Genomic DNA, 19,904 nt, shown 5'->3' with positions numbered 1-19,904 from the left:
TTGGAAGGGAAGTCAACGTTCGATGCTGTTGGCACACTCCCCCTCGATAAGTCTTTGGACTCCCTGGAGGTGTCACATAATAATAATAATAATACTCCCCGTTTTATCATATCAATCAACTTCTGCAATCTACACACCCTCAATCTATCCTCATAGGGCACAATTCACAGGTCATTCTTCTGATTCTTCGCCTCTGATTCTTTTCCACCGCTAACTCATCCCTAAGAAACCCACGAGATCAGACCTGAGCACAGTAATCCAGATGCGAACGCATCAAGGCCTTATAAAGTTTAAGTGGGGGTGCTGCATATAAAAAATAAAAAATAAATAAAAATAAAAAAATTCTTTTTTTCCTAATCAGTAACCAATTTATTAATAAATAAATTTACATATTAAAAAACTGCTTTATTAAAAATATTTTACCCTCACCATGAACAAACACCAATAATAAAAGTTTCATATCCCACAAAAATAACGCGCAAGCATACGATACACTGTCCAAATAAGCAGTGTCGGGAATGGCTTGTAACGTGCAATCACAAGCGCAAACCAATATCGGCGAGATGGCTGCATTTACCCAAACGCGATAATTCTGACACCACATTAGGTCGCAGTGTATTTGTTTTGTGTAACGATAATTGAAAAAAATAATTCTTTTGATATTTTCAACAGTGACACTCGTCATAATTTAGCCTTGTATCTATAATAAATAAATAATTATATGTTATTTTAACAAAATAAAATAAGATTTGTAAAAAATAGTTCACCCTCACCACGAGCACGCACCAATAATAAACGTTTCATATCTTACAGAAATAACGCGCGCAAGCATACGATACACTGCTCAAACTAGCAGTGTTGGAATGCCTTGTAACGTGCAATCACAAGCGCAAACGAATATCGGCAAGAATGACTTCGATTGGTTGAACGTGATAATATCGACACTGCGTTAGATCGCAGTGCATTTGTTTCGTATTCTAAAGTGTTAATCGAACAATTGCAATTATTAACTATTCAATCAATGTCAAAACATAAGCTGTAACCTTTAACATGTTGTATTGCATTTATATAATGCTGTAAGCATTGTTATTATTTATAAGCACAAAAAAAATTGAAATTTTTCATTTTTTCCTTGGGAGTGCTGTAGTGTCGTAGTGCTTATGTACGGCCCTCCACTGTTCAACAGTCAAGTAATCTTATAAGCTACATTAGAAACTTATCAATATGTCCTCTAAATTTAACTTTCTGTCTACCACTAACCTTAATCTCTAGCTTCATCTATTTCCTGGAGTACAATTCCATCAATGTAGTACACAGCTTGTAATATTTTTATCCCAAAATGCATAACTTTCACATAAAACTGACACATTATCTTTTTTCCATACTGACAACCGATTTAAATCGTCCTGTAAGCTCTCCACATCGCCTTGATTAACTATTATTCTACCTAATTTTGCATCATCAACAAAACAACTGAATATTTCCTAAGTTATTTCCTATATCATTTATGTACAAAACAGCAATGAGCCTTGCTGCACATCACTGGTCACCTGTTTTCGCCTTATTCTGCCCCTCCATATACCACTTTCTGATGTCTGTGCAGAAGCCACCCTCTTATTCATATAACCAGTGTCATAAGCATCCCCATTTGTTCTAATATGAGTAAAAGAGTTCCACTTTGTGTTTTGCCAAAAGCCTTTGCAAGATCTAGCAGAATCATCTTGTAGCATCTCCTTTATCCAACTCGGCTATCAGACTATTATAAAAAAATTAGTAAATTACTGAGGCAGGACTGACTCTTAACAAAGCCATGTTGCCCCTCACAGAGTGTCATATTCTTCTTCACCTCTTCCAGAATTCTCTCTTTTTTTCCAGTACTTTTATCACCACTTCAATTTTTCCCTCTTTCCAATTCCTTGGAACTTTACCAGTGCTGAGACTTAAATTAAAGAACCTAGTTAGAGACATTGCCAGTTCCCTTTCACATTCCCGCAAAACGCGAGCATATATTCCATCTAATCATAAAACTGTGTTTACATTGAGATTCTGCAATATCCTAACAACGTCTAATCAACTCTGTTTCCACATCAGTCTTTGTCACGGCAGTAACTTCAATTGGATGATATACCCTTGCAAAGTGGTCACTCAGTAATTACTCAATTATTTTATCTGCTTCTGTCACCTTGTCACCATCAGCACTAATTAATCCCAAGGAGTTCTTTGGGACTAATGAGTCCAAAGGAAATCCCAAAGAGTTCTTTGAGATTTCCTTTGGACTGCTTGACTAGTTTGTTCTCGTAATCTGATTTTGCCTTCCTTCCTATTCTGTCACCTTTCTTGCCTGATCGTTGTATTGTTCATGAATTTGCTGGTCAACTTTTCCTTATATATCCTCCATAGTATTTTCTTCTTCTGCATTTCATGCTTAACGATATTACTCATCCATATAACTTCTACCTTATTAACTCTCCTTATCTTAGCTATACAATTTAATACTGCTTCCTCCATGCACTGCTAACTCCTATTAACTTCTTCCCTTGTAGGGTTTTTATGCCATAGCACAGATTCAAGCTTTCTCATAAGCTTGTCATAAACTTCTGCTTTGTGATTCCACATATACCCCTTCTTGAAGAATGTTCCTCATGTTTTACAATCTCCAAAGTCAAAATCATGTGGTCACTTTCACCAATCAGAGGCAGTAGTCACCTTGGTTATGGATAGCTCTTCTGATTCTATGACCTGGTCCAGGTCATAGAATCTTCTGATTCTATGACCTGGACCAGGTCATAGAATCAGAAGAGTCCAATACTGGTCCAGTATTCTCACACCTCTAGTCCCCCTCCATCACATGCTGCCTCAAGTAATTATCTCTTAGTAGGTGTATAAATTCCATTTCCTTCCTTCCAGCCTATATCTCCTTTGCTGAAGTCTCCCATTATCGCAACTTCGTTCCACCATATCACCTTTACATCCCCCATACACTGTAAAACCCCACCAGATAAATCACACTCTACTATCATAGAAAGAGGCATCGCTGATAACCTTATAAAAATACAAATGGGAACAATTACTTAATATAAATGATTCAATAACATTATGCGAAGGACTCAAATTCCTGTTTACAGAAAGGCAAAAAAAAAAAAAAAAAAAAACGCCCAAGAAACAGAAGATAAGTACTAAATAACCCATTGATAAATGAGGACATCCTTAACAGTATTGCAATTAATATATAATAGCAAATATATAATAAATAAATAATAATAAATAATAATAATAAATAAATAAATAGTAATAAATAATAATAAATATATATATAATAAAACATTATATATACAGAAACACAAGAATCCAACTAACGACTAAAATCTGGAGCGCAACAAGACACTACTTTTTTTCAGAACTTCGCGCAATACAATGTAAACTTTGTCTACACTTAATGAATTATTCAGCTAAAAAAAGGAAAACCTCCCTACATGATTTTACCATCAAAAACTTCCTTCAAGAGAAGGACCACAAGAAACTTGCAGAATCATTGAACTCTGCGTTTACAACCAACATTACACAACTAAAAAAAAAAAGATACTTTCTCCATTAGAGCCAACTCTAATGAAAATACTATGTACTTTCCTCCCGCATCCAAATTGGAACTGAAAGATGCTCTCTCTCACAACTTCGGCGATAGTCGAGTTCGGGAATTGACAAAATCAGACTCACACACTTCTTAACACATTTTGAACGAATAAATCCTGTTGACATTTGTGAACATGATATTCGATACCGGCGCTATTCCCAAACAACTAAAAACCTCGATAGTTACCTAATTTACAAACAGGGAAAAGAAATGACGTTCAGAGCTACAGACCTATAGCTAATCTTCTTCTTCTTCTTCTTCTGCAGCTTCTCCCGCTTAAGTGGGGTCACTGTTTGTAATGAGTCTCCTCCACACCTTCCTGTCTTGGGCTGTCACCACATCCAAGTTCTTCATCTTCAAGTCCTCTTCTACCAGCTCTCTCCATCTCTTCTTTGGCCGCCCACGCTTCCGCCTTCCTTGCACATCCATCTGCATGACCCTTCTTCCCACATATTCGTCCTCCCTCCTCATCACATGACCAAACCATCTCAACCTTGCCTCCTGTGTAGACCTATAGCTAATCTGCATGTCATTTCTAAACTTCTTAAAAAAGTAATACACACAAGATTACAAAACTACTTACAGAAATATAATATAATCTCACAAAACAGTACGGTTTCCATAAAATGAAAGGCACAGCCATGTTATTAGAGGACATTACAAACAAACTCAATGAATCTCTTGATAAAAAATAAATTTGCGATCCTCATACTTCTGACCTAACCAAAACATTTGACACATTCGACCATCAAATACTGCTTACCAAACTGTACTCAGTCAGAATAAGAAGGATACTTTTTTATACAATGAAACCTGTGGTGAATTCATCACTAAAAACACACGTACTAACCACAGTGATAAGTTTAATACTTAAATATTTCATCCCAAGTATCTTGGGACATCCACAGTACAGTAATTCAAACAATACTAGGAATAACATACAGCTAGGGCGCATGATTACAATGGAATCCCAATATGCGTGCAGTAGCGTGTTATGGAATTAAATTAAAATAATTGAAAAAAAAAAAGATAAGTTTTTGCTATTCCTAAAGTATGGGAAATTGTCATACAAAATTGTGTAAAATATTCTCTTTATATAAGTTATCTTTTTTTTTTTTTTCAGTTATATTTTACTTTAATTCTATAACACGCAACTGCACGCATATTGGGATTCCATTGTAATCATGTGCCCTAGCTGTATGTTATTCCTAGTACTGTTTGAATTACTGTACTGAGGATGTCCCAAGATACTTGGGATGAAATATTTAGGTATTAAAACTTATCACTGTAGTTAGTACGTGTGTTTTTTAGTGAAGAAGGAGACTGCATACCTTGTTTAGGAACTATCTCACAAACAGAACGCAAGTAACAAAAAATAAGCACACATCACAGCCGGGGAATATAGATATAGCACGGAGTCCCCCAAGGAGCAATGTTATCACCCACACTGTTCAACATATACATAAATGATATTCCAAACTTGGCCATACAAAGTGAAATATATCAATACACATATGACACAGCACTACTTACAGTCCACACAGACATTAACACTACTCTCTCCAAAGCACAGCATGATCTAAACCAAATAACCACCTACTTGTACTGCAATTTAATTATAGCAAATACCACTAAAACGCAAATGCTAATAATAATAATGAAAAAAAAAAAAGAATCATGCACCCTACACCACTAATGATACAGTCACACAGACCACTGCAATTAACCTTGGAAACTTTCACTTTTCCGAAATCACACCTGTAACAGGTGCTAACGTTTCTCTGTTTACTGTTACCGCAATAAGAGTAAATAGAGAAACGTGTCGCATAACAAAACCAAACACAACTCCCTATACAACCAGGCTCTATTATAATTTGTCTGGAGTGGTCGTGAGGGAGCATCTTATACCCACACTACTCAACAACTTGCTGTATGATGTAAAAGATCTGAGCAGTTACCGAACGATGGAATGCGAACTGTGAAAATTGTATCAGCACACTTAGTAGCATCATCTGCAAAAGTTACCATACATGTCTCATAAACACATAGTAACCCACAGCAACAAACGATGACAACAACATAAAGTTAATCGTTAATCCTACTGTATTTACAGAAGCTAGCTATAGCTTAGAAGTCAGTGGGATTACTCTGCCTTATCATTCTTTTTTTTTGCTTCTATTAGCAGTAAAGGGATGATGCTGCTAAATATTAGCACCCAGCTCATTTTCATAAAGATATCATTTCCATTCCTTTACATTATCCTATGCATAAGATATACACACATACTTAAATACAATTAATTACTCAAAGTTCTTAGTCTTGTATAAATCTTATCTAAAATGAACAAAAAAAGAAGCATTTATTGCATCATCATCATCAAATTCCTGCCATGTACCCTCAACCAGTGTACAGGATACGATAGTACTACATGAAAAATTTACATCATTACTAACTTCCTATCTACAATTTTCCTGCAAATCAGTCTGTTAAATGTCAAGACTCCAATATTATCATGTCTTATATTTCTGTCCTCTAAGGCACTTTTTACTGTATCAATCCACCTATATCTGGGTTTTTTCCTGCGACCTGGCAGAGAACTTGTTTTGCTAATCTTTCGTCTCCCATTCTGTTTAAGTGACCATACCACCTGAGATTAGCTCTACTAATGCATCCCTGGATGCCGGCAATATCACTTATTGCAGCAAACATAATTAAATCAATACTAATATTAAAATTACTAAATGTAATATAGTAATATTATTATGTAAAATATGAATATTATTATGTATAGTGTAATAATTTAATAATATTATTATATAATATATGAATTTTATTATGCATAATGTACTAATATTACTATGTAATAAATGAAAATATAATGTATAAAACATTAATATTACTATAAATTACTAAAAATTATTAATTAATATTATTATTGTTGTTGTTAAAATAAGAATAAATTTAAATAAATAAATAAATAAAAATAACTTAAGCAAAATAATGCAAATATTTTACTATATTTGCATTATTTTGTCGGTGACGATGTACTTTCTGAATCTTTCTTTTCTGTATATTTGCAATCACTGAAATATTTTGAGAGAAGGCATACTAGTATGCCATTAAATTAATGCTGACAGTTATTACTTTAGCTTTTTCTTTCTAGTTCGGTGTTAAGAGGACAACGTGAGTTGTCCGGTTTTGGGACCCTGATACCTAATACGCTCCAATACTAATGATATGCAGTTGCGGATTTTGAACAATAAAAGCACAGTCATTTTACATAAGTTAATATTTTATTCTCTCTCTCTCTCTCTCTCTTGCGTTAGTAGTAGGAGAAAAGGAGTATTAATATTTTTTTATTATCATCATTATTGTTGTTTTTCATTGATAAGGGTTAGGCCTTTGACGCTTCTTGAATGCCGGTAAATTAAAGACTTCTCGAATATAACAGATGCTAATGTATCTTGCCAAAAATTATCAGTCTGAAACTATAAGACTAGTAATCTTAAAAGGCTTCGTTTTAATAACTCCACTCTGAAGGCACAAGTTCGAATAAATTTTAGAATTTAGGATCGTTATAAAAATTTCAGTTTTAATTTAAATGGATCTATTTGAGAGTCTAGTCAGACAAAACGTTTCGAAAATTTGTTCTTTCTGGCCTGGAAAACTTTAACGAAAGTTAGTATTTGCGATCTAAATTTGTCGAATCATTCAGTTTTGTCTTACATAGGACTTTTTTTTTTTTTAGGAGAAAACTTTGGCAAAACAATTTGAAACTATATAAATTATACTGTATTTTAAATAGGATTAAAAAAGAATCTAATCTGCTGACAGTTTATAAGCAAAAAACCTAAGATTGACATCCCAATATAATAAATGTTGTTGAGAAGTCCATCTTTTTTATAATTCTGTAGTATTATTTTCATATTCATTTCTTGCGTCATAGTTTAAATTTTTTTTTTTTAAAAAGTATTATAATTATCCAAATGTCGGTTTGTTCTGAACATTATGATCGGTTACGTTTTTTTTTATTCCAATCAAGTGCGGAACTAAGAGAGTTGGAAATTTACATGGGATAAATAAAACTGAAATTTCCTTGAAATTATGCACTTTAAATAAATATAACCAAATATTAACAATTACTTAAGCTAAAAGTAGGTTTATTAGTTGACTCTGTAGTAGTAGTAATCGGGAATATTTGCATGATTTTTCAGGGTAAACGAATACACTCTCCAACTATGAGGTTGTGATCCGAATGTTTTTGTAACCCATCACCTTTATTTGGTGATGCATTTCTTCCTCACCAGCAACTGATCCATCAGGTCCGTAACAACACTCCACTATGTATTTGATCTTGTTAAATTCCACCTCACGCCAGATAGCTTCAAATTCACGGCCACATGAAAAACCGCTACTAATATTATAATCAAAGGTCTCAACACTAACTGGATTCAAGTCATCCAATATCATTAACAGCATGTTTCCTCTTCTCCTATCCTGCGAGACTAAACAGTTCCATGTTTAGTCTCGCAGGGTTTCAGGAATATCCATCCTTACCACCGCCATGGTACTAATAGACTGTACTATATGTTTACAACATTTTTTGGGTGAGTTCACATAAAAACAAACAGAAAAAAATATTATATTTTTTAAAAGCATAGCACCATGTCCCTCTAAAAATATGCTGCTTTTATCCTGAAAAGAAAAACTAATTTATCAGCTCTTTGTGAAGAGAAGTTCTTAAATTATGTTGATGCAGAGTTTATTGATTACGTTTGTATGCAATACAAGGTATTACAAATCACGAACTTAGTCAGAGTTTTCTTATATGATTTTTATAAATGATTTCGATTAAGGGAATGTGAAAAAAAGGGGGTAGGGTGGGGGGGGAATACGGTATGTCCACTCACAGAAGCTAAAAGTGCGACGTATATTATTCTGCTGAATGGTATACTATTAATAAATATTTTTTTTTTTTTAAAAAATCGTAAGCTATCTGTATACAGCGTCTTCAGATCTTCGTAATAACACAGTCATTCCTTAAATTGAAAATGATTTTACACTTTTTCCCGTCATAATGTTACATTTTTATAAAAACAAGTCTTCATATTTTACGTTCAGATTTTTCCGATTAATTCAATTTTGCTTTCGTAACTTCAGTAATTACAGGTAATAATATTCATATTAGTATATTTTGAAACTATCAGATAATTGTAGGTAGAACAGGATTTTCATTTTCCTGTGCAAGACTAACACATGCTTATTTGTAGGCCTAAAGTGATATAAAACTATGGGTTTACAACCTTTCGTGGTTTGCCATCCAAGAAAATTATTATTTCCCCCAGAGTATATTTAAAATTTTTTTTGTTCACATTCATTCAGAATTCTTGTAAATTTTTTAAGATTTTTAAAATAGGTTCTGGTACTTTTTAGTAATTACATCATAGCATGGTAGAGAATTCTCCTTTCTCTAATAGAAGTGTGACATCATTTAAATATGATAGCTAACCTAAACCAGTTCGTGAACATTTCCATCTAATCTTGTAGCCTGTTTTAAGTTCGAAAATCCCAATCTAGAACAACAAATGATATTACATTACGTTATATTTAACCACCTCCCTTCCTTCCCAATACAAATATATTTTCTATTGATATCGTATCACTTAGAATTGAGCTTCTAAAAAAAGATTCTCAGCAGTATTACCATTGTTATGTATGTGCATCCTGTTTTTGACAAGTGACAGATATAAATGATTTGCTGTATATTACTGCGCCGTCTTAATGTAGTGTATTCAGAGCAGAGGCCGTCAACCTATTAAAAAAAATCATTACTTTCATTTTCATGTAGTCTACAAATAGATCTTAAGTTATTACTGCCTGTTCTTTCATAAAAAGCGATTATAAAAACATAAAATACTTAGAAAGAAAGTAGACAGAATCGTAATTTTTTACTGAAAATAAACTTTTTTTTTTTTTTCAAGTATGACATTATATTTACAGTATACGTTTCAAAAACTTTTCATTTCAAATCTGTAAATGATAATGTTCGACTCCATGGAGTTCTGACACGTTTAACGAATTAGTATTCGTTAGACGTGGTTCATTATTCATAATATAGCTATTTAAAACTGCCAAGCAAATAAGACTGCACATAACTGGCGTCGTGGTTATTCCTAAATAAGGTGTCAAGGCGAGGTTCATGTTTTATGTTTGGTTCAATGATTTGCATCGCCACTGCTAAACAAGTAGCGTTTCGTCGCGTCAAAAAAGTGGGCGAAGATACCCTCCACTGTTTCGATAATGCTTGAGGGCGTTTTAAACCAGACTGGTGGGTCTGCTTCGAGTGTACAGGTATGTACCAACTGGATTTGTAGTAGGAAAGCAGGGGTGAGCGTGACGAGCTAGCCATGTGAAGAGAAACAAGAGAGAGTAGGTTGACCTCGAACGTTCCATTGTTAGATTTTTAACGTCCCTATGCAGGGATACTATTACTCGTCATGGAATGACACACAAAATCACCACAGTGTAAGTTAACATAGTTGTTCCTTTTTAGAATGTTTCGTAAAATGAGTAAATTTAGGAAAACGCCTTGTTACTTCGAATTATTCAAGGACTCGGATGATCACAGTGTCGCTCTCCTTCTATAGCCTCAGGTAGGGAATGGCAGATAACTTTTAATTACCGTAATTATATTTTCGTTGCTTAGTGGACCTTGTATAATTTCCTCTTGAACTACTAAGTCTATTTTGTTTTAACACTAGGGTAATGTTTTATCCATAAAATATTCCTAGTTGGGCAGCTGAAGAGGTATTTTACGAAATATACATATAAAATATCTAGAATCATTATTACGTAAGCAAAAAAATGACGTATGCAAAGTCGCTTCATTTTAAAAAGGTAAACTTGACCACGTTCTGCATAAAGTGTATACCGAAGCATGTCACGAAATGAAATTTTGATTTTGTTACTTAGTGTTCCCCTCATTTTTTTGATTGGATAATGAAGAGGAAATGCTAATGTATATTATTTATTATTATTTTTTCTTGAGCGCGTATGTGTTAGTATTTTGTTATTCATGTAAATCAATAAACTTCAAACATTCCAAGAATATTTAAGGGAGCTAATGGTGGATCGTGATGGAAGAGAATATAAGCGTCCTCCCCGCCCCCCCGCAGTCAAAGGAAATAATATAAATTTTAAATAATTATTATCAGGGAAAATCGAAGTAAATTATATTAATGAAACAAGAACACTTACGTTTCTAATATTTCTTATTTCTCAGTCATCCGCTTTTATCTATCCCCTTCAATATGTCAATCACTTTTCTCTAAACTGAGTTCTTTCAACGCCGCTAACGGGGTGAGGGAGATGTATCCTACGCACAGCCCTCTGATAATATGCCTCTGTTTCGCATTTATGCCACATAATTAAAGCAATTATTTGTGAATAACCGGTACGTGTGAAAATAAATTAATGTTGGTAAGCTAGGTTTGTTATAAGCCGTACATTTTGCCCAAACTTCAAATGGGTTGGGGAATTGGAAAATGAATTTGAGTTGCATTTTGCGAATGAATTAACTGCTATTATGTGTGTGTGTGTGCAGCCAGTGTGATTCCACTAGAAAGGTTTGCAATTCCTGCATCATAGGAGGACTTAATAATCGAAAGGTTTTAGAGAAGAACATTTAAGGGACTGGGGGGGGTGCAGGTTTTTTATACCAAAAATAGATGATTGAGTAAAAAAAAAAATAGTCCAGTTTTAGATCGAATAAAGAAATCATATAAAATAATCCGTAGGGACAGCATTATCACAACTGGAGCTTTTTACATTTCGTAAAATACATTTAAGGGATTTTAGTTCGTCCGTCCATACGCATATTATTCTTGGATGATGAATTTATTGAAATTCAGTATTTGGAATGCATACAAAGATTTGTGGAGGCATATTAATTTTCACAAAAATCGATTTGCACCTGCAAAATTTTGCAAAACTCTTTTTATTATTATTTTTTATTTATTATTCTTTTTCATGTTGCTCCCGCCCACTAAAGGTTATTTGCAAACCCATGGTACATCTTGTACCATGGGTGGGATAGGATTATTTTTATTTTATTTTTTTATCAGTTGTATATAATGGAAAGAGCCATTTTGGGAATAACTCTTAGATAAAAAGAATAATACTTGGATAAGGAAGCAAACAAAGGTAATGGACACTACCTTAGTAATAAAAGACAACAAATAGTGGCGGGCAGGACATGTGATGAAAACGTCTGATAACAGATGGACAAAGAGAACCACAGAATGGACAACAAAAATTGGTTATCGGAAACCAGGTAGACCAGTGGTAAGATGGGATGATGAGATAAGAGGACGCTGTGGACATTTATGATGGAGCGAACGCATAAAATTAGCTAAAATGGAAGCTGCATGGAGAGGCATTCGTCCAGCAGTAGATTGAAGAAAGCTGTTGATCACATATTTGTATTTTTAATAAAGTTTTTACTAGTCTGGAAACCCTGCTGTTGGTTGCAGAGCGGATTATCTCATTCAGCCAACCAGATAAAAGTTCTGCGAATTATGCAAGACAATAACTACTCTGAAATAGTTTAAAGGAAATTTCTCATTTAGTTTCCTGACTAAAAATTCTCTCATCGTCACCATTTTGATTTCAGTTGGACCAATTGGGTGGCCAAACTGAATTACATATCAAGTTTAAATTGGCTTCGTTTTCATTGTTGTGATGATTTCACTATTAAACACTTTTTGATCTCAAAAGATATATTTCGGTGATCACACCACATTTTTTATTATTCAGTTATACAAAATACTGAAATAATAGTTCCCGACAATTCGGGAACTATTATTTCAGTATTTTGTATAACTGAATAATAAAAAAATGTGGTGTAATCACCGAAATATATATTTTGAACCAATTAGCCACAGAAGTCTACGCCTGCACTTTTCGATCTGTTTTTTACTTCTTATGCGCTACAGACATACTTTTGTGTTTGCTTATTTTGACATTAAATTGATTTCGAATCGAAAAAAGTTTATTGCTGATTCTAATGACTAAATTTCATTAAATTCAGTTAGTGGATATTACTTTCATTTGAATTTTTTTGAATTATTTTGTCAACAAATTGGTTCAGTTGAAACCGGTATTGAATTGCGTGGACATATCTTAGGAGCTATATGACAACTGGCTTGGTCATATCGGCAGATCTAATGATTTCCCAAAGTAAGTTCTTGAAGGACTTTTTCCGGGAACTCGAGAAAAGAGGCAGATTAGAATAAACTGAATGGACAATATAAAAACAATTGGACAAGTGCTTCGTTTACAGAGCTGAAAGCTATGTGTCAATTAAGAACCTACTGGAAGATTTTTGTGGTGAATATTTCCTGATATCTGCACAACAATCCTATTATGGACTATGGAAAGAAAACCTTAGCAGTCATTGCTACTGGATGAAATGGATTTTATCTTTAAGTTATTTGATTCTAATTTCACCTAATAGTAATAGTATAAATAAAATAGTATACACGTAAACCATCTGGTGGTCATATACTCGAATAAGAGGTATGAATCTATTTATTTATTTATTATTATTATTTTTTTTTTTTTTAACTTTCTGAAGGAATAGTGATTGCATGTCTCTCAAATGTTTCGGAGACCTCGAGAGGAGATGCAAAATAAGTGACAATATTCATGGATAGATTCCGTAGGCTTGTGAACGTATAAAAATTCATGAGAATGCTAAAGATATATACTTTAATGCTATGTACGAGGGTGGTCTGAAAAGTTCTCGACCTAACAATGAAAAAATGAATTTATAATTTCAAAATTATTTTTATTTTTCAACATAATCTCATTTAAGACTAATACATTTATTCCAGCGATGCGCCAGGGCCATTATCCCGTCCCTGTAATGGTTCTCTTACTGAGAACCATTACAGGGACGTAATGGTAAGAAAACGCTGACCAGCGAGGAAGAGTTTTAGTTTTGGGAAGAGATAGAAGTCAGAGGGAGCCAAATCTGGGGAATCGGGTGGATGTTCCAACAATTCATAGTGCAGATCCCTTTAATTTTCCCATTGCCAAAACACCTTTGTGGGTAGGTGCACTGACCTGATGAAAGATGATTTTTTTTTCTTCTGCAAACCGGGTCTTTTCTTACGAATTTTTTCACCTAGTCTGGTTAAAAGATCGGAATAATATTCCCCGATTATTGTTTTACCTTTTGTCAAGATAATTAATAAACAAAATGCCTTTAGCATCTGAAAACAGCGATGCCATGACCTTTCCTGCTGGTGAAACCGACTTTGTCTTCTTTGGCGCTGAACAACCAGCTTCTGTCCACTGTTTTGACTGCTGTTTGGATTCTGGTGTGTAATGGTGAATCCAAATCTCATCCATAGTAATAAATCGACGCACAAATTCAGTTTTATTCTTGTTAAAACGCTCCAAGCACTATTCAGAGATTTTCATGCGAGTGCATTTTTGATCTGCTGTGAGCAAGCGCGGCACCCATCTTGCGCAAAGCGTTTCCATTTGCAATTGAAGAATTGCAAAATATATATTCCTGCAAAATATATTCTACACGTTCTTTTGAAAGCAATTTTACGCACTTTGACTCGCTGGTCATCCAATAACATATCGTGCATTTGATCAATGATTTCTGGTGTTGTTACACTTTTTGGACGTCCTTCGCGTGGATCTTCAAGGCTGGTACTGCCACGTTTAAACTCGGCAGCTCATTTCTTAAATGTCGAAATCGAAGGAGAAGAGTGCCCATAAACGTGTATGAACTTGGAATGAATTTATTTTGGCGTTAAACATTTTTTTACAAAGAATTTTATAATAGCACGATACTCAATTTTATCCATTTCACGGAATACAAAACTAATACAGCTAATTCAACTCGGTCGGATGATTTTCTGGAGACAAATGAGAACTCACCAGAAATGCTTTGGGAAAGAATCAAAAGGTGATAATACAGGATACAGCCAAGAAGTATCTCGGCTCAATAAGAAGACCAAGAGACCCATGGATATCAGATTCAGCATGGGAACTAATCAAAAGAAGACGGTTGGAAAAACAAAGAGACACAGGGACAAGAATATAAGAGATTACATAGAGAAGTCAGAAGAACCATCAAGCAGGACAAGGAAAAGTTCAATACTAATAAATGTGAAGAGATAGAGTTCCAGATGAGGAGGCTCAATTATAAAAGGATGTTGTATTTAGTTTGTGACTTAAAGCAAAATTTTAAGCCCAAATTGAATGTCATCAAAGACAGGATTGGAGCATTACTAACAGAAGAAATGGAAATCAAAAACAGATGGAAAGAATACTGTGAGGAACTGTACAGTAGAATGGATAAAGAAAATGTGGAGGAGCCCTCTCACCAGAACAATTTTGATTTGGAACCTCCTCCAGTTAGGCAGGAAGTTGAAAGAGCAGTTAAGCATCTTAACAGCAATAACACCAGGTGCAGATGAAATCGCAGCAGAATTAATTAAGGCTACAGGGGATGGAGGTATAAGAGTGTTTCATACATTGATTACAAGGATATGGGAGACAGGATCATGGCCTAGAGACTGGAAGAAGTCTGTTTTCATACCACTACATAAGAAAGGAGATATGAAAGCGTGCAACAACTATAGAACTATTAGTTTAGTATCTCATGCAAGCAAAATTTTATTGAACATCATGTTAAATAGGATTGAGGCCAAAGTTGAGTCAGAGATGCCCGAGGAACAAGCAAGTTTTAAGAAAGGTAAGGGCACCAGAGATCAGATCCTTTTGCCTTAGACAAATCATAGAAAAATATAAAGAATTTAGACTTCCTCTGGTAATGTGTTTCGTAGACTACTCTAAAGCTTTTGACTGTGTTCAGCATGTGAAACTGTGGGAAGTAATGAAAAGAATGGGTTTTCCTTAACAAACTATCAGGTTGATAGCCAACTTGTACAGGGAGCAAGAAGATACGGTAAGAACAGGTGTTGGATTGACTGACTTCAGGTTGGAAAAGGAGTAAGGCATGGTTGTTTACTTTCTCCTCACTTGTTTAGTATATATATATATATATATATATATATATATATATATATATACAGGGTGTTCGGGATAAATTTGACAGTTTCGTAAGGAAAAAGAAAATCTTCTTTGTATCTATTAAATTTAATGAATTGACAAAAAAACATTACAGGCAGAGTTAATTACAATACTATCAACAAGATTTACTCAAAATAACCACCATTAGCATCGATCGCAGCTTCAATTCTGCTTCGGAACCTCGAACAAGCTGATGCTACAGTCTCCCTGGGAAGGGCCGCAAAAACTGTTTTAATTTTATCCATTAACTGGGCTTTTGTATTACTGGAAGTGCGATTGGTGTCTTTTTCAACTGCGCCCCATACAAAATAATCCATGGGGTTAAGGTCTGGGGAGTTTGGAGGCCAAACATTTGGACTGGTGAAGTCGTAGAAATTTTCAGACAACCATTTTTGACTTTTCCCAGAGGTGTGGCAAGGGGCCGAATCCTGCTGCCATACATACGGCCTACCATTGGCTACCCTTGTTATCCAGGGCTTGACTACAGTTAGCAACTCCACGAACAAAGCCCGAATTCCAATGCCAGGGTTCTTCAACATCTGTTCCTGCAGATTTGCGAGGAATTCTGCTGTACGAACGCAATCAGATCGTCTGCTAGGGATCTTTCTTCTTGCTACATCCTCGTAGTCACCATTGCAAGTCTCTAGTTCATGCCTGATTGTTTTTACTGTATTCAGGGAGCATTGGGCAGCAGTCGTAATATCCTTATTTTGATGGCGGGCATGAATCATCATGATACAAGTTATTCTCTTCCATGATTCAGGTGGGTTCCAGCTATCCATCCTTTCTGACATCTTGTATATGAATGAAGAAGGGTCCAAACTTTTAAATGAAGAGAAGTGTGTGTTAATACATGTAACTTACGGAAAAATATAATTAATTATAAATATGTCAAATTTATCCCGAACACCCTGTATATACACACGGTGGACATCATGCGTTTAGCATTGGATAAGCTCAAGACAGGAATTAGGACAGGAGGTAGATTGATCAGTAATCTGAGGTATGCTGATGATACAGTACTCCTTTGTAATGACATGGAAGAACTAGGACAAATTCTTGACATAATTAACAAGATCAGTAATAACAGAGGACTTCAACTAAATCCTAGCAAGACAAAGATTATGGTTCTCAAAGGAAATAAAATCAGGGAAGTTCTTGAGAAACGAGTTTACCATAATGGAAAAATAATTGAAGTCAGCAAGTTTGAGTACCTGAGATTCATTATTAATGTGAAGAATTGCTGTTCACAGGACATCAGAAAAAGGTTAGGAATGGCTAAAACAACAGTCAGAGACTTGTCTAAAATCTGGAACCTAAAGAAGTCAGATAAGAAACGGATATCTGCTTTTGAGATGTAGTGTTACAGAAGGCTGTTGAGGATATCATATACTGAAATATGGTGTACAAATGAATGGGTGTTGGAAAAGATCAGTAGAACTTTAAGGCTGCTCAAGGATATTGACAAAAGAAAGTTAAAATATTTTGGACACATTGAAAGGATGGAAGGAGGACTTCTCAGAACAGTAATAGAAGGTAAATTTCCTGGAAAAAGAGGAAGAGGGTAGACCATCAATGAGATGGATGGATAGTGTGTGTGTGGAGCAACTAATCTTCAGAGAGTCGAAGTGTCCAGAAAAGCAAACAACAGGACTACATGGCGAGGCCTGGTGTAGCACATCACTGAGCATCGGAGTGACCATACGGAATCTGTGGATGTCCAGTTAACATATAGATAGATAGGAATACAGACAACATTTTTGCTTCAGACAGCTGTATAAAACAAACTACTTGATAGAATGACTTGCAATTTCACATGGATGCTTTACGACAGATGTACAAACTTAAAAGAAATCTTGCCAATAGTGTTGCTATCTATGGTCGAGGCCGAGATCTTTTCAGACACTCTCCAATGTGTGATTGGCATCTATAGCACCAAGTAAGTTTGGTCATTCAAGGCTTGAAATACATATTCCTTTGCAGTGCCATGGAAAAGTTTGGGGAATCTAAGTTAGTTGCTCTTGCTATAGCAATTGGGTCACCAGCTTTCTCCCTAGACGCACATTATGTGTAATAGAAGATGAATCGTTATTCCGAAAATTTGCAACTAATGCTGGTATTCCACAAGGTTCCGTTCTTGTACCTTATTATTGGTGCCAACAAACGAAATAAACAGTCATAACTATTTGAAAAAAAGCCGAATTGTCAGAATCTATCACTTCAAAGGTATGATTAAAGGTTGCATGGAAAACGTGCCCATTGCATTCATAAATGAAAATTATTAGACTAAAAGAAGTTAATTAGAACAGAATTAATAAAAACGAATAATTAAATCTTTGCTATTCACATTAAAAACCATCAAGCAACAAAAGAGATTTTGTCATTTGTGGCAGTGCTTTTATATGTCTTGCAGAAAATTGAAAACATAATAATCGACACTGGAGAACGCGTTTTTAGGAATATATGAATATATTGACATCTCTCTATTATTGAAAAGAAATGGAACAAATTTATTTGTTTGTGGTGGGGACGTCCCTCAATCGTTTTGAGAATATAAATGAAGCCATTCATCTCTGAAAACTATTATCATATTTTCTGGTAAACTAAGCCTAACCCTTTTTTTATTTAATTTTTTAAGCTCATGGTTGTGCCATTTAAGGGGAAGGAAGGAAGACTGATATCTGTAGAACGAGTGTAACTATAAATATATTATATAGTGGTTTTCTAGCAGACAGCCGCATGATAGTTGTATCGTCCCTTGGGTATACTTGTATTATTATTATTATTAGTCACCTCCAGTGAGTCCAAAGACTCATTGAGGGAGGGAATCTGCTCTACAACTCTATCTCCACCACTCACAATCCACCAACTGACCGTAGCTACACCACAAACTGGAATAAGGAGCATCCGTTTTTTTTTTTTTTTTATCCTTGCACAACATAATGTGTTCTAATATTATTTTCTGAGGAAGTTGTCACTTATTCGGAAAAATATCACACATGTATTTCAGTCAGCCTACTTTCAACGTTGTTTTGTTTTCTAATAAGTTAAAAACATACCCTTCGGCGAACAAAAGCTGCATTCAACTGGCATCACTAAACATTAGGTATATTTTTATTTTATTGAAAAGTGACCCGAATAAATTATGTTGCTTTGTATTTCTAATTTGAGTTATTTATATTATCATTTTCCCCTTTTTTCGTTATCATATTAACAGACTATAGTTGTGATCTCAAGGTTTGTGTAGCATTCTCCCTCTTTTTGGGATATTTTCATTGCTTGTTTCCTTTTTATTTTCATTATTTTTTTTAAAAAACCAGTACTTGTTCTTATAAGTATTTTATTTACTGTAGTTATTATTAATTTAAATCTAATTCATAAATTACAGGCGCCCGTGTATTTAGTAATTTTTTTGGTTTTTTTTTAAAATCTTCACAAAAATAAAATTATAAAATAAATTAATGAATTAAGAAAAAAAAAACTATTGCACGTTCTATTGCAGTTGCTGTTAGCAGCATATTTCTACACTTTTTCAGCCAATTCCTGAATTATTGATCTTTTGACGTTAAGTACTCTCTTCCCAACTCTTGAAATTCTGGGTTTGAAGTCCGCAGTTGAGAAAAATAGACCTAGAACGCGCACTATTTCAGACAATACCTTTTTTTGTAGTTCAATAGTCACGAGAAAGCGGAAGTTGCCTGCTGTATCCTTTCCCTTCAAAATCATCAGGATCCATGTACTCTCAAGAATATTACGTGAGAGTTCATAGCTCTTGATGAGCTGAAAGAATTCGCTTATTCTCTTTTATTAAAAGAGGCAACGTTAGAGTATTTTTATTTATTATTATTTATTTGTGTTTATTTAATGATATTTTAGGACTAATACTGTAGCAAGGTGTGTGTGTGTGTGTGTGTGTGTGCGCGCTGCATATTTCTAACAAGGAGACCAACTGTAAAAATAATCATTTAGTCTCTTATATATTCATGTTTGTGTGTAACTGCGTAGTTGATGGTAACTATGTGACGTTAGTTCAGCAAGAAAAACAGGTGCGATTGTAGCTTCGAGTAGAGGAACTTTTAATCCTATCTTAGTTGTACTAATTGATCTTTGCAGAAGGCCAATAAACGGCTCAAAAATTCGACGGTAGAGCACACGTATA

Source organism: Typopeltis vanoorti, chromosome 6 (assembly GCF_054136105.1).
Source record: "Typopeltis vanoorti isolate ZY-2024b chromosome 6, IOZ_Tvanoo_1.0, whole genome shotgun sequence".
In the NCBI taxonomy this organism is placed as follows: Eukaryota; Metazoa; Arthropoda; class Arachnida; order Uropygi; family Thelyphonidae; genus Typopeltis; species Typopeltis vanoorti.
This window is presented reverse-complemented; position numbering follows the sequence as displayed.